Here is a 17,090-nt window from a genome sequence, read left to right as displayed (position 1 = left end):
ATATCATTCATTATACTAGCATGGCTTTGTAATATTTGGTCTATAATTGATTTTGTAATTGTTCCATTTTCGCCTGTCATTCTTGTTGTATTCTTAATAAATCTTCTTGCATCTCTTTCTTTAATTGTTCAAGCTTGGCATCCATGGTTTTACTTCGTGTGCGATGAGAATTGGGTTTTTTACTTGCAAGTATCGTCTGTCATATAACCCTTCAAAAATTAATTTTGTTGTTCTTTTAAATATGAATACATATTATTGGTAACACGTTATAAATCATGCATATTATTGGTAATACGTTATAAATGATGAATTTGTTTATCCAGAATGAATGATTCAAGGGCAAATACAAATAAAAGGCATTGACCCAAGCAGTAACCATTAGGAGATAACCTTCATTGGATAAAAATTTTCACTCGTTACAAAGGAATTCATTTACAGATAAGGTCTAGCCCTCAGATTTAGCTCTACAATTTCGTTCCTAATAGCAATGACCTCCCATGCATACTCAGAAACCGATTTGTTCAAAGTTAGATGATTTCAGCTCTATTGGCCAATTCATTCATGTACCAAGCAACTCCACCCATTTGAGCTATAGCTTCACCCATCATGCGCTCACGTTCTTCTACCAAAGATCGGTAATGCTCATATGTATTTTTATACCCTTTATTGATGTGTTTGATCTCTTTTTCTAGGTTGGTGATTTGAATTTGGCATTACTTGAGCTAGCCTTTCAGCTCTCTGATTTCTTTTTGGAATACCTTATTTTCTTCGATAGCAACTCTTAAGTCCATTGAAACGAGAGGAACTTGCACTTGAAGTACAGATTGCTCAAGGTTCGAGACATAATTTTTGAGCTCGTCATTCATAGATCGAGATTGGTTTAGCTCATCCTCAAATCGTATATACAATTATCACATTTCTCCCATGATTTCATCCACTTGCTGACTTTTTGTAGAGATTTTTTGCATCCATGATCCAATCTCTACCTATTTTCTATCAAGGATTCAATTCAATCCCTACCTTTCGGACCAAATATCATCCTTCTTTCACTCTCTTTCTTCTCCAAGCTCTGTAATTTTTTGATCTCTATTTTCAAAATCCTTAATTATGTTGTTTATCTCAGTTTTCAACCCCTAGACTCGACTTTTCTCTTCCTCTAAATCTTTCAGGCCGATTTCCTTATCCTCTTGGAGTCTTTGAGCTCTGCGAGCCTCGACTTTATATTGCTTAATAATTTCTTTCTTATCAGCTTTCATCTCTCCTATTTTTTCTTTTCTATCTTCTATCCTCTTAGAATGATACTTATCTTCGACCTCAAGACTTTTAATTTCTCTCTTCATAGCTGCTAGTTCTCTAGCCCACAGCTGTGGCGCTTTACTCGACCCAAATCCACTTCTTGCTTGATGCATTCTTTGCTAATATTTTTTAAGTCTTCTAGGTTAGCGTCCACCCCATCTTTCCTTTTTCTTATCATTACAAACTATCTAGCATGAAATTCAGCATCGAGAGTTAACATGAAATTTTCTCTCTCCATTTCTTCTATTCTCTTGGCATCTTTAGCCTTTTCTATCTCAAACTTGCTTCTTTGGATTTCCAAGTTTAATCTAATTTGTTCTTCCATCAACATTAATCCCTTTCTAGATTCTAAAGGGATTTTGTAATTTATCATTTGGATTCTCAAGGCTTCATAATCAGGCATCATATAATATCTGCTCCAATTACCTTGGTCCTGAAAGTTAACCTCCAGGAATCAGCCACATCTTTGACTTTCTTCCTATAATTGACTTATTTAGAATCAAATTCAGCACTAGCTAGCCCATGAGTCACTGGAACAAATTATCGGGCATTGTATTATCTTAATATTAATAAAGAAGCGTATTCGACTCCTCTCCACAATCCCAGTAGAATAATCCAGTCCAAATCTCCACATCTAAACAAAATTTGTGTATGCATCAACCACAGAGTTCGCCATGCTATGTTGTGACCCTGTAAATTCCTGAAGAATTCAATCCACTATTCTTTTTGTGATGCTTCAAGCCATTCTTTCATGAGATAATCAGCAACGGAAGAATAATCTTTCAAAAAGCGATTATCGTTAACTTTTTCTTCCTTCTAGAAATAACTCTTGATCCATACGGTAAGTAGCTGAGCACAGCCTATAAAATGACCTTCACCTAGCCTTCTACAAATATTCAATGAACGGAAAGTCTCAGCCAGAACTGTAGAGACTGGATTTGTTTCTCTTTTTAATTTTTCAACAAGGTCAACTACTGCCAGCTCGGTAAGCCCCAAGAACTTTGGAAAATTATCAAACCATATATACCTAGAGCAAGCACATCTCTCCATACATTTTCATCTACGTGTTCTTCAACTATCTTTTTAGGTGTGACCATGGAACTCCCTCTCTTTCTCACTTTTGTTGCAAGTGATCATTTACCCATTTGTCACTCGTGCTTGAGATCTTTGTAAGCTTCGATTTAAATGATGGCCCCTTTATCGACGGGGAATAGATTTTGTCCACTTTAACACTCAAAATATTAAGTAAAAATGGCATTCCTTGAGTGTCAAAGTCATGTCCGCTCGATTAAAGGTGAAACAACTATAGGTCATATTCCAAAATTGTATCATGCTTCAAATGAGGACCGGGTCTACCTTGACATATATCAGATGAAATATGTCCCATAAGTTTGTTGAAAAGCTTGTCTCTCAGTAAGATTCCAACTTTCCCAAATCGTCTTCAGTCCTTGAAGCTCATTTTATTTTAAGGAGGTCGTTGTATAATTGGACAGATCTGACACATAGTTTCTCAGGATGATATCTCTTTCACTTTTTGCTTCCTTCGAACCAATCTCGTACATCTGCAGGATTCACTTCTTTGTTTAGAAAGCTCCATTCCATCGTGAAAGTTCTTTCACTTTATCAATACTTACGGATCAATCGCCTTTTTCTAATGATATGTACATGCAGTATGATAAAAAAATATAAAACAAAACAAACAAAACAATTAGTCAAAACATATGTGTAAATTCAGCATAAAAGAAAGTTATGTATAACGATAAATAAATCGAATATATTTCTATGTTATCTACCCGAATGAAATTCATCAAAAAGGGTCCTACCCAAACATGCTCTCTATCCTCCTAAATTTATTTAATTAAAACCTAACTATATATAAATTCTATTTCACATTTTTTTATACAAAAAGAATGAATCTATTCTATACATTCGAAAATAATTAAAAGGTTAAAGTACGTTTCTCCTTAGTGTACGCCTATTTTGGGTACCTACTGACAGATAGAGGTTCTGCATGACTCTACCTAGGGTTACAGTTCTAAGGTTCTTATATGCATAGTTTAGGCTCTAACAGAAAGGGTACTCGAATTGTCCTTAATATTGGTGCCCCCTTGGGATGCTAAACCCTCAATCTTAAACCATTACAGATATAAACAATCGAGTTCAATTCGAGGGGATCCACTGCTTTATACCCATACGAGGAATAAATCCCTACGAAGATATAAGGCATGTGTATCCCGGAGGTTACTTGCTAAAACTCATACGAAGAATAAATTCTTACGATAGTAAAGCGTTCACCCCACTTATTTGGAATAAAGCTTAGGTATATAGCTTATGTTATTCAAATGTTCGTGATGTGTGTGAGGAGAAACATACAAACCTTCGACTCAAAAATAGTAAAGAACTAAAAACTTCAATAAGAACTTTGATAGAGCTAAAGAATAAAAACAATTAAAATGTTAGTACAAAAATAAAGAATTTAGAAAAAAAATCAGTACATAGATCATAGCTTAACTAAAGACTCGAACCATAATGACCATATATAAGCTATCAAGAGCCTGACTCTCTAAAGTCCCCAACGGAGTCGCCAAGCTGTCATAACCATTTTTTAGAAAACAATTATTTATTATTTTAAAAAATAATTATGACTTTATTTCGAAAAATTGGCGGTTTTGAATTGATTTGAATTAAATTTATTGAGAGTCGCCATCGACCTCTGGGTTACGTAGGTCGAATACCTAAAAATGTCTTTTTAAAACAATTTTAAGAAAAATCATTTTTTAGACAAAAATCGGTCTGTGTTTACCAAAAACTATATTTACGGGTCCGGGAGTCGATTACCCGTGGGGAAGGATTAGCACCCCCACAGCGCCCAAAATTTGTACTAAATCGCTTACACATTATTGTAATAATGGAAATTATAAATCGAATATAAAGTTAAAATATGATCCATTTATTATGTTGCTTTGAATTATTTATTATTAGGGAAAATTCTTTAATGTGAAAAGAAATCTTGAAATTATCAATCCTCCATCTGGAAAGCTAACTTGCCTATTTCTTGTTAGTATAAGAATATTCCCTCCTTATTGAATTAAAAAACGTGAATCGAATATAAATGGAAAATCGACATTTGCGTAGAATAAATTAACACATGAAAATGCATTGAATTATTTGAATAAACAAGATTTAATTAGTAAAATGAACTATATTTATTTCAAGTTCTAATTTCATTAAAATGTCGTATCAGATCGCATCACTTTGACCAAGTGATACTTTCCACGCTCATTCTATAAATCAGTTCTTGAAATTTCGAATATCTCATTAATAGATAAAAATACAACGAAAATAAATGTAATTGGAAACATACGAAATAAAATATTTATAATAAATAAAGCTAATAATATTTTATCTAATATAATACAAATGATTACCTAATATATAAAATATATACATGCATAAGGGACTAAAATAAAAACAAATAAATATTACAAACTAAAATACAATAGACAAAAATAAGGCATCTGGTAATTCAAAGGACTAGAATAGGAATAACAGGAACTTGAATGAGCTAAACAGTAATTACAAACAAACCAGATCCAAAATCGAAAATAAATAATGCAGGTACTGAAACTAAAATTAACCCATTAAAACATTATGGACTAAAATAAATTAAACAAAAACATGAAAGGGCAAATAATAATTATACCAAAATACATTTATACCAAGAAGATGACCAAAACAACAAATTCATAAATCTTAGGGCCAAATTCGAACATCAACTAAAATATACAACACACGAAATCAATGACTAAAATGAAATAATTATAAATATTGTGACCAAAATCAAACATTAACAAGAATATCATAACATATAAAATGGTGACTCATGTACAAAAGTTGAAACATGAGAGCCCAAAACAAAATAATACAATACTTAAATTATTGGCCAAAAGGGCATATTACAGAATCAGAGGAATTAGGATTGATATTACCCCATGCACAAAATTTGGAAACCATCCCCTTTGGAACGACGCCATTTGGTGCGTTATATAAATTTGAGAACCCACGGCCAAAATAAACCCCTTCCCCATTTGTTTCAATTTCGCTTGGCCCAAAGGAGAGAGAAACAGATACGATTCCTGAGAGCTTCAACCAGAGTTCTTAGGTTCCCAGAATTTGATGAGCATCCAACGCACTGGCCGTCGCTGACCGATGGCAACTGCTATATGTCGCCACCAGAGAAGGGAGAAAAAACACCACCCAAAGTATTTCCTCCTTCTCATTATGAATCTGGGGTTGGTTTTTTGAGATAGGGGTTAAATCGGAGCATATCTAGAGAAAAAAAGGTAAATTTTTTCTTCCTTTCTCCTTTCTTTTCTTTTCTTTTTCTTTCGATATTTCTCTCTTTTCTCAGAAAAGCCCTCTCTCTTTGTCTTTTTTCTCTCCCTAATGATCTCGTCCCCCTTTATTCTCTTCTCTATCTTTTCTGCTGATTACCCCCGTATGTGTGATGTTGTCTTTCTTTTTATTTTTGATGGCTTGTTGTTGATGGACTTTGAGTGATTTTTCTACCATCGATGAGATAGGGTTGTGACAAAGGCTAGATTACCTCGAGATAACATGTGATTTCTTTTTTTTATTGGTTCTTTCTGATTTTGGTTCTGACTAGTTTAGTATGGTTTGAGAGTGCTCGATGACGGCTCACGCAGCTAGGAAGTAGAGCGGTGAGGTGCACGCACCGGCTGTGAGCTGAACAGTCATGTGACAGCGGCGTCGATGGTTTTTAGGGTAAAAACCCTAAGTTGGGTTATCTTAGACCGTTGGATCAAATCTGATCCAACGGCTGGAATCCAAAGCGGTGCAGGGAACCTACCAGAAATCCTAATGTGTTTAGGGTTTCGGGTAGGGTCAGATCCTGAACACGGGTCTGGGCTTGAATCGGGTTATCCGGGTCTGCTGTAATCTGGGTCTAGTGCTGTTGGGATGGCTTATAATGGTCGAATGCTGGGCTTGAGTGTTATAGTTGGCCTTAAGCTTCAGGCCTACAAATTGTAAATTTGTAAATTAAAATAATAATAATAATTTTCTTTAAGACTCGGAAAAAAACTGGTGTCTATAGCTACGCCTCTTTGCACATTCTTGTGTTAACAAGAATAGGGCAAAGACGAAAAGACAACAAGTTTTTGCCCGATTATCATTTTCATTTTGAAATTTGATAGTTGAGGATGATGCTGCTCATCCGTAATGAAGAGTTATGGTCGTTTTTGAATTGATTTGAAATAAATTAAATGGGATTTGCCATCGACCTTTGGGTTAGGTAGGTCGAATACCAAAAAACGTGTTTTTTAAACAAATTTAAGAAAAAACATTTTTAAACAAAATTGGTTTGCGTTATGAGAACAAATTATAGGGTTCAGAAGTTGGTTACGCATGGGGAAGGATAAGCACCCCCACAGCGCCCAAAAATTGGTACTTAGTCGCTTATATACCATCGTAATGGTGGAACTTAAAATTCAAATCAAAAGTAAAATTATGATCTATTTATTGAATATTAATTAAATTATTTCGAATTAATAAATTAAAGAAAATCCTTTAACTTGATAAGAAATCTCGAGATTTGAAATCCTCCATTGGGAAAGCTATATCGTATATTTCTTATCTGTAAAGAATATTCTATCTTCAAATTTACTTAAAAATTAATATCGAAACTCGGCATAGAATAAATCATGATTCATTTGTATTGAACATTTATCATTAATACAAACATTTAAATATAACAAAATAAAATTAAAATTAAAGCATTCAACATTATGAAAATAGGGTAATAATAAAAATAAATAAATAAAAAATTCATGTTAAAAATAATCTTGTTTTCAAGTTCATATTTTAATAGAACATCGTATCGGATTGCAGCACTTCAATCAAATGATATTTTCCACGCCCGTTTTACAAATAATGTTCTTGAAACTAATTTTGAGTATATATATATATTAAGGAAACGTTGTATATCAAACGAACAAAAACACAACTAAGTTTAACAACAATATCATAAATTAATTACAATTTATTATAAATAATAATATATATATTAAGTAATATATATATATATATATACAAATATGCCATAATATTAATTCATAAAAGACAAAGATCAAATAAAATAAAATAAAACTCAACACAAGGACTAAAATATTAAACATATATTTAGCAAAGGATCTAAACAAAACTTAAATAAAATAACAGGGGTCAAACCAGTACATAACCCAAACTAAATCTAAACAATGACTAAAATTGCATCATGAAGATCTTATGGACTAGATATGTACATTTCCATTTTCATATAGCAAATAAAGGACTAAAATATAATAAAAGTAAAACATATAAGTAATACTCGGTATTTAAGCCAAAATACATGAACAATGAACAAAATTAAAATTTTATAAACGCATAGTACAATGTTTAAATTTACAAAATATTAATAATACACTGCCAAGTAATCAAGATACAAAATTTACAAATATGAGGCATGAAATATAAAACAATTAAACTACAATACATGATCATAACAGAAAGTTACAAAAAACCTAGGCCCCATCACATAATTTACCCATGCGCTAAACTTACACCCAGACCCCTATCCAAACGACGTCGTTTATGACCTATGATATATGGGAAGATGAAAGGCTTAAGATCAATATGTTTTCTCATTTCTCTTTCTCTCTCTACGAATCAGAGAGCAAAACGCTATCACCTCTCTCATCTCCTCTGTCTATCTCTCTTCTTCCTTCACCTAAGATGGAAGCCTCAACTCCCCGACCACCGTAGATCGGTGGTCATGGGGAGTAATATATACCCAGAAAAAATCTTTCATCCTTGACTCCCTTTACCCCTTTACTCATATAAACCCTAAAAATAAACTAGCCTCAAACCCTAACGAGTCCTAAAAAAGGGAAGGTCTTTACCTTTGGTGAGGGGTCTATTTGACTCCGATGAGATCTCTATAGTCATCTATACAAGGTAAGGTACTATTCTCCTTTTTAGTTACTCCAGTTCTTTTCTCTCTAGTTTTTTTGGATTTTCTCTATTTTTTTCTTTCTGAGTACTCTCTGTGTGTTTCTCTGAAATCTCTCACTCTTTTTAAAGAAACCCCTCCCTTCTATATGTTAGCCGATTTGATGACTTAGGTTCCCTAAAATAGGGTATGAGTGCCCTATTATGGTTGTTTTGGTATGGTAGATATCCTCGGGATATCTGTGAATTTGTTTTCTATTTTTTATTTGTTTTTAGTCTGATATGTTTCTTTTCTTTACTGTTGATGTTGATCCCCTGTCACTCTAGGATGATGACAGTGTTAGATACAGTCGGAGGCGACAGCAACAGTATGTAGTGGTGGAGATAGTAATTGCCTAGGATTAGGGTTTTAGTAACCCTAAATGGTCACTAATATAGATCACTAATTTGGGTTCATATCAGTGGACGAGATAGAGCAGTGTTGAATTAGGGTAAAAACCCTATCATCGGGGCAATCTGGACTGTTGGTTAGGTCCATATCTAATAGCTGGTGTTGGAGGTGGTGCTGGGAATTATCACCATAAACCTTAATGTGTTTAGGATTTTAGGTTCTGGGTCAGGTCAGATACGGGCTTCGGGTCTTGCACTGGGTCGAGTCTGATGAGTCATACCCTGGGTTGTTGGGCTTGTTAGCTTCGCCTGGGTTGACCTTGTAACTTTCTTGGGTTCAAGTTGGGTTCCATGTTTTGTAATTGGGATGGATCTAAAGGTAGGGCCTACACAAAATGTAAATTAACAATTAACTATAATAATTATTATTAATATAATAATAATATTTTATACCCAGGTAAAAATGGGTGCTTACAATATCTATAGTGAGGTAACCAAGTTGGTAAATGTTACTTAGAGAAATGAGGATCTGGATGAGCCAAAATGATATTGAAGACGTTTCATAATTTATTCTATTTCTAATTAGGATTTTATCTTTTTTTTCTTTCTGGGCACTCTTCGTTTGTTTCTCTGAAATCACTCTCTATTTTTAAAGAAACCCCCTCCCCTCTGTATGTTGGTTGATTTGATGACTTAGGTTCCCTAAATATAGGGTATGAGTTCCCTATTCTGGTTGTTTTGATACGGTAGATATCCTCGTGATATCTGTGAATTTGTTTTCTATTTTTTTGATTTGTTGTTAGATTGATATGTGTCTTTTCTTTACAGTTGATGATGATCCCTTGTCACTGTAAAATAATGGCAATGTCAGAGACGGTCAGAGGTGGTAGTAACAGCATGCAATGGCGGCGGTAATAATTATCTAGGTTTATTGTTTTTACAACCCTAAATTATCATTAACCTAGATCATTGATTTGGGTGCATATCAGTGGACGAGATAGGGTGTCGCTAGATTAGGGTGAAAACCTTATCATCGGGGCGATCTGGATCGTTGATTGGGTCCAGATCCAATAGCTGATGTTGGAGGTGGCACTGAGAGTTATCACCAGAAACTCGAATGTGTTTAGGGTTATAGTTATATGTTGGGTCAGATACGGGCTTCGGGTCTTGCACTGGGTCAGGTATGATGGGTCATACCCTAGGTTATTGGGCTTTTTGGGCTTCGTATGGGTTGACCTTGTAACTATCTTGGGCTTCAAATTGGGTTTCATGCTTTGTAATGGGGTTGGGTCTGAAGGTTGGTGCCTGCACAAAATGTAAATTAACATTTAATTATAATAATAATAATAATAATAAATACTAATAATAACAATAATAATAATAATTAATAGAATAATAATGATATTTTACACTTGGGCAAAAATAGGTGCTTACAATATCTATAGTGAGGCAACCAGAGTTGGTAAATGCTACTTAGAGAAATAATGATCAGGATGAGCCAAACGATATTGAAGATGTTTTCGTAATTTATTTTATTTACATTTTGGATTTTCTCTGTTTTTTTCTTTCTGGCACTCTCTGTGTGTTTCAATGAAATCTCTTTATTTTTAAAGAAACCCCCTCCCCTCTGTATGTTGGTTGATTTGATGACTTAGGTTCCCTAAACATAGGGTATGAGTGCCCTATTATGGTTATTTTGATATGGTATATATCCTTGGGATATCTATGAATTTGTTTTCTATTTTTTTGTTTTGTTGTTAGAGTGATATGTGTCTTTTCTTTATTGTTGACACTGATCCCCTATCATTGTAGGATGATGGCGGCGTCAGAGGCAGTTGGAGGCGACAACAATAGCATGCAGTGCTGGTGGTAGAAATTATCTAGGTTTAGGGTTGTAACAACCCTAAATAGTCACTAATCTAGACATTGATTTGGGTCTATATCAGTGGATGAGATGGAGCGGCGCTGGATTCAGGGTGAAAATCCTATCATCGGGGCGATCTGGACCATTGGTTGGGTCCAGATCTAACAGCTGGTGTTGGAGGTGGTGTTGAGAATTATCACCAGACACTTTAATGTGTTTAGGGTTTTAGGTTCTGGGTCAGGTCAGATACGGGCTTCGGGTCTTGTACTGGGTCGAGTCTGATGGGTCATACCCTGGGTTGTTGGGCTTGTTGGCTTTGTCTGGGTTGACCTTGTAACTTTCTTGGGCTTCAAGTTGGGTTCCATGTTTTGTAATTGGGATGGATCTGAAGGTTAGGGCCAGCACAAAATGTAAATTAACAATTAACTATAATAATAATTATTAATATAATAATAATATTTTACACCGGGTAAAAATGAGTGCTTACAATATCTATAGTGAGGCAACCAGAGTTGGTAAATGTTACTCGGAGAAATGAGGATCACGATGAGTCAAAATGATATTGAAGTTGTTTTCATAATTTATTCTATTTCTATTTAGGATTTTCTTTTTTTTTTCTTTTTGGGCACTCTTCCTGTGTTTCTCTGAAATCACTCTCTATTTTTAAAGAAACCCCCTCCCCTCTGTATGATGGCTGATTTGATGACTTAGGTTCCCTAAACATAGGGTATGAGTACCCTATTCTGGTTGTTTTGATATGGTAGATACCCTTGGAATATATGTGAATTTCTTTTCTATTTTTTTGATTTGTTGTTAGATTGATATGTGTCTTTTCTTTACTGTTGATGTTGATCCCTTTTTATTGCAAAATGATGGCAATGTCAGATACGGTCAGAGGTGGTAGCAATAGCATGCAATGGTTGCGGCAATAATTGTCTAGGTTTAGGGTTTTTACAACCCTAAATGGCCACTAACCTGGATCATTATTTGGGTGCATATCAATGGACGAGATGGAGCGTCGCTGGATTAGGGTGAAAACCTTATCATCGGAGCGATATGGACCGTTGATTGGGTCCAGATCCAACAGTTGATGTTGGAGGTGGCACTGAGAGTTATCATCAGACCCCGAATGTGTTTAGGGTATAGGTTCTAGGTCGGGTCGGATACGAGCACTGGGTCGGGTATGATGGGTCATACCCTAGGTTGTTGGGCTTTTTGGGCTTCGTATGGGTTGACCTTGTAACTGTCATGTGCTTCAAGTTGGGTTTCATGTTTTGTAATGGGGTTGGGTCTGAAGGTTGGGGCCTGCACAAAATGTAAATTAACATTTAATTATAATAATAATAATTAATACTAATAATAACAATAATAATACTAATAACAATTAATATAATAATAATGATATTTTACACTCGGGCAAAAATTGGTGCTTACAATATCTATAGTGAGGCAACCAGAGTTGGTAAATGCTACTTAGAGAAATGAGGATCAGGATGAGCCAAACGATATTGAAGATGTTTTCATAATTTATTTTATTTATATTTTGGATTTTCTCTTTTTTTATTTCTGGGCACTCTCTGTGTGTTTATATGAAGTCTCTATCTTTTTAAAGAAACCCCCTCCCCTCTGTAAGTTGGTTGATTTGATGACTTAGGTTCCCTAAACATAGGGTATGAGTGCCCTATTCTGGTTATTTTGATATGGTATATATCCTTGGGATATCTGTGAATTTGTTTTCTATTTTTTTTTAGACTGATATGTGTCTTAGCTTTATTGTTGACATTGATCCCCTATCACTGTAGGATGATGGTGGCATTAGAGGCAGTTGGAGGCGACAACAACAGCATGCAGTGGCAGTGGTAGAAATTGTCTAGGTTTAGGGTTATAGTAACCCTAAATAGTCACTAATCTGAATCATTTATTTGGGTCTATATCAGTGGATGAGATGGAGCAGCACTGGATTAGGGTGAAAACCCTATCATTGGGGCGATCTAGACCGTTGGTTGGGTCCAGATCTAACAGCTGGTGTTGAAGGTGGTGCTGAGAATTATCACTAGAAACCCTAATGTGTTTAGGGTTTTAGGTTCTGGGTCAGGTCAGATACGGGCTTCGGGTCTTGCACTGGGTCGGGTCTGATGGTCCATACCCTGGGTTATTGGGCTTGTTGGCTTCGTCTGGGTTGACCTTGTAACTGTCTTGGGCTTCAAGTTGGGTTCCATGTTTTGTAATTGGGATGGATCTGAAGGTTAGGGCCTGCACAAAATGTAAATTAACAATTAACTATAATAATAATTATTAATATAATAATAATTACACCCGGGTAAAAATGGTGCTTATAATATCTATAGTGAAGCAACCAGAGTTAGTAAATGTTACTCGGAGAAATGAGGATCACGATAAGTCAAAATGATATTGAAGATGTTTTCATAATTCATTTTATTTATATTTAGGATTTTCTCTTTTTTTTCTTTTTGGACACTCTTCATGTGTTTCTCTAAAATCACTCTCTATTTTAAAAAAAAAAAACCCTCCCCTCTGTATGTTGGCTGATTTGATGACTTAGGTTCCCTAAACATAGGGTATGAGTACCCTATTCTGGTTGTTTTGATATGGCAAATATCCTCAGGATATTAGTGAATTTGTTTTCTATTTTTTTGATTTGTTGTTAAATTGATATGTGTCTTTTCTTTACAGTTGATGCTCATCCCTTGTCACTGTAAAATGATAGCAGTGTCAGAGACATTCGGAGGTGGTAGCAACAGCATGGAATGGCAGCGACAATAATTGTCTAGGTTTAGGGTTTTTATAACCCTAAATTACCACTAATCTGGATCGTTAATTTGGGTGCATATCAGTGGACGAGATGGAGCGTCGCTGGATTAGGGTGAAAACCTTATCATCAGGGTGATCTGGACCGTTGATTAGGTCTAGATCCAACAGCTGATGTTGGAGGTGGCAGTGAGAGTTATCATCAGAAAACCCAAATTTTTTAGGGTTTTAGGTTCTGGGTCAGGTCAGATACGGGCTCTGGATCTTGCTCTGGGTCGGGTATGATGGGTCATACCCTGGGTTGTTGGGCTTTTTGGGCTTCGTATGGGTTGACCTTGTAAGTGTCTTAGGCTTCAAGTTGGGTTTCATGTTTTGTAATGGGGTTAGGTTTGAAGGTTGGAGCCTGCACAAAATGTAAATTAACATTTAATTATAATAATAATAATTAATACTAATAATAACAATAATAATACTAATAATAATTAATATAATAATAATATTTTACACTCTAGCAAAAATAGGTGCTTACAATATCTATAGTGAGGCAACCAGAGTTGGTAAATGCTACGCAGAGAAATAAGGATCAGGATGAGCCAAACGATATTGAAGATGTTTTCATAATTTATTTTATTTATATTTTGGATTTTCTCTGTTTTTTTTTTCTTTCTGGGCACTCTCTGTGTGTTTCTATGAAATCTCTCTCTTTTTAAAGAAACCCCCTCCCCTTTGTATATTGGTTGATTTGATGACTTAGGTTCCCTAAACATAGGGTATGAGTGCCCTATTCTGGTTGTTTTGATATGGTATATATCCTTGGGATATCTGTGAATTTTTTTCTATTTTTTTTCCTGCTAGAATGATATGTGTATTTTCTTTATTGTTGACGCTGATCCCCTGTCACTGTAGGATGATGGCAGCATCAGAGGTAGTTGGAGGCGACAACAACAGCATGCAGTAGCGGTGGTAGAAATTGTCTAGGTTTAGGGTTGTAGCAACCCTAAATAGTCACTGATCTAGATCATTGATTTGGGTCCATATCAGTGGATGAGATGGAGCTACGCTGGATTAAGGTGAAAACCCTATCATCGGGGCGATCTGGACCGTTGGTTGGGTCCAGATCGAATAGCTGGTGTTGGAGGTGGCGCTGAGAATTATCACCAAAAACCCTAATATGTTTTGGGTTTCGGGTTCTAGGTCGGGTCGGATACACGCTTCGGATCTTGCACTGTGTCGGGTCTGATGGGTCATACCTGGGTTGTTGGGCTTCGTTTTGGTTGACCTCGTAATTGTCTTGGGTTTCAAGTTGGGTTCCATGCTTTGTAATGGTGTTGAGTCTGAAGGTTGAGGCTTGAACAAAATGTAAATTAACATTTAGTTATAATAATAATAACTAATACTAATAATAATACTAATAATAATTAATATAATAATAATGATATTTTACACCCGGGAAAAAATAGGTGCTTACAATATCTATAGTGAGGTAACCAGAGTTGGTAAATGCTACTCGGAGAAATGAGGATCAGGATGAGCCAAACGATATTGAAGATGTTTTCATAATTTATTCTATTTATATTTTGGTAATTTCGAGGCCAAAATTTTCTTTAAGGGGAGAAATGTAACACCCCAATTTTTCTCAAAATTTAAAACCCTAAAATTTTGGGAATTTTCTCCAAATCCTTAATTTAATTTCGGTGACAAAATTACAAAAATAAATTAATAGTAGCCTATTTTGTAAACCATAAGAAAAGTACAGACTATCCCTGTGATTTCCCCTTTTTTATTTTTATCATCAATCACATCTCTGTTTTAAATCCGTGCGCTGCTCCTGTTTCCTTTTTCCTATATTCTTTCTCGTTTTTTTTCACTCAACGTTACTGCCCCATTTCACGTCTCGTCGTCGTTGCTTTCTCACCGAGGTAAGGTCGCCAGTCGCGTTGCATCTGCTTGCTTGGTCCATGAACATCGTCGGTTTTTTAATCCAAACTAGTTGTCGGAACTTGCTTTGTTTCTCGTCACTTCCGCCGTTGCCGTGGTTTGGCTTGGCCATTCATAGCCATGGCGTGGCCGGAGAGGGTTAGGCCTAAGCGGCCGGGCTCGGCCTCTGTTAATATTTTCGCCCCTCTATATCATTTTTATCGGCCGATAAAGGTCACGACAAAGCCGACGATGAAATCACCGATCCTTGGTACTGCTTCCGGTGTGTTTCTGTCCCCGGCAGTCTTGTTTCTCCAATCTGGAAGATTGCTATATTCGAACCAAATCCGTTGTCAGTTCCCCGATCGAGTCGAAAATAATTTTAATTCGTTGTTAGATATTATTTTGTTAATCTGAAATTACTGAAATGCGATTTGATTTGGGCGTTCTAAAATTTAGCAGGAGAAATCGGACCGAAAACCGATAGAACCGAAAACCGAGTTATCGTTTCTTTCAACCCATTGGTTTTCTCCTCTGGGAATACTGGGATTATCCATCAAAGCTTCTAAAGCTAAAAGTGCAGAACCAGAAATAATAAGCACATCATCACCAGGAAATTCGTAACTAGAAAGTGGTTCATGGACCTCCAATTCGACCAATTGCAAAAGCTCTTCATCGTCGACCTGGTCCGTTTGTTCAAGAACACGACCATGTTTGGGACACCGACTTGTTTAGCAAACATGATATACTCTTTAGTCTGGGGCATGGGTCTGTCGGCGCCGGAAACGACCAAGATGGAACCGTCCATTTGGGCAACTCCGGTAATCATGTTCTTAACATAATCAGCGTGTCCGTGGCAATCCACGTGGGCGAAATGGCGGTTCTCGATTTTGTATTCGACGGTGGCGGTGTTGATGGTGATACCACGGGCAAGCTCTTCGGGGGCGGCGTCGATTTTGTCGTACTTTTTGGGGGCGCTGTTACCCATGGAAACTAAGGCCATAGTAAGAGCGGCGGTCAAGGTGGTTTTACCGTGGTCGACATGGCCAATGGTGCCGATGTTGCTGTGGGGATTTTTGCGTTCGAATTTGCCGCGGGCAGCTTTGACGGTGAAAGAGGCACGGCAGCTGGGAAAGCCGGAGGAGGAGGTGGAGACGTTGGTGATAAAAATAGGGAGGAAGGAAGAGGAGAGTTGAGTAGGGGTTAGTTTAGAGGAGAGAATTGCAGAGGTGGCTGAGGAGTGAGAGTGAGTAGGCAGAGGGGAAGCTTATGGGTATGTAAGCTCAGCGGCGATGGCTGCTGGTGATGAAATTGCCATTTCTTTGTAACGGAAGGAAATGAGCGGTGGGTTTTGACCAATATTACAATTTATCCCTAAAAAATATTAAAAAACAATAATAATATTTAAAAAAATAAGCATAAATTCTTACTGGAAGACAAATTTTACAATTTAATATATAAGTCAATGAAATAATGACAGATATCATCTTTGTATTGATTGAAAATTATTAAAAATTAATATAATTATTTTTAAAAAAATTAATTTTTACTGACGTGATAATTGTCACATCATCACCTTTGCATATGTGGTATTACCACATCAGCATGCGATGTTTTGTAAGCTTATTATGTCATATTCATTCGTTGATCATTAGTTGACTAATTATTTTCCTCTAACGAGGGTATTTTTTGACTTAAAATGAAACGCTAAGGGATTAAATGTTTCAAAAAAAAAACAATACAAATAAACTTGACACCACTGTCAAACGTTAAGATTATTTTGTTGCATTATGCCAAAAAAAACATACTCGATCTTTTGTAGTTTCCGGCAATGATAAAAGATTCT

The 17,090-nt window shown here is 35.9% G+C and overlaps 1 pseudogene; it reads right to left on the bottom strand.

Annotated features, from left to right (window-relative positions):
- Window positions 1-15,174: 15,174 nt before the first annotated feature.
- LOC120176968 lies at window positions 15,175-16,576 on the bottom strand (annotated as a pseudogene).
- Between the last annotated feature and the right edge of the window lie 514 nt (window positions 16,577-17,090).

The sequence above is a fragment of the Hibiscus syriacus genome, unplaced genomic scaffold, assembly GCF_006381635.1.
Source record: "Hibiscus syriacus cultivar Baekdansim isolate YM2019G1 unplaced genomic scaffold, ASM638163v2 tig00112264_pilon, whole genome shotgun sequence".
Lineage (NCBI taxonomy): Eukaryota > Viridiplantae > Streptophyta > Magnoliopsida > Malvales > Malvaceae > Hibiscus > Hibiscus syriacus.
The sequence above is the reverse complement of the archived record's forward strand: the minus strand, read 5'-3'. Positions and strand labels throughout refer to the sequence as shown.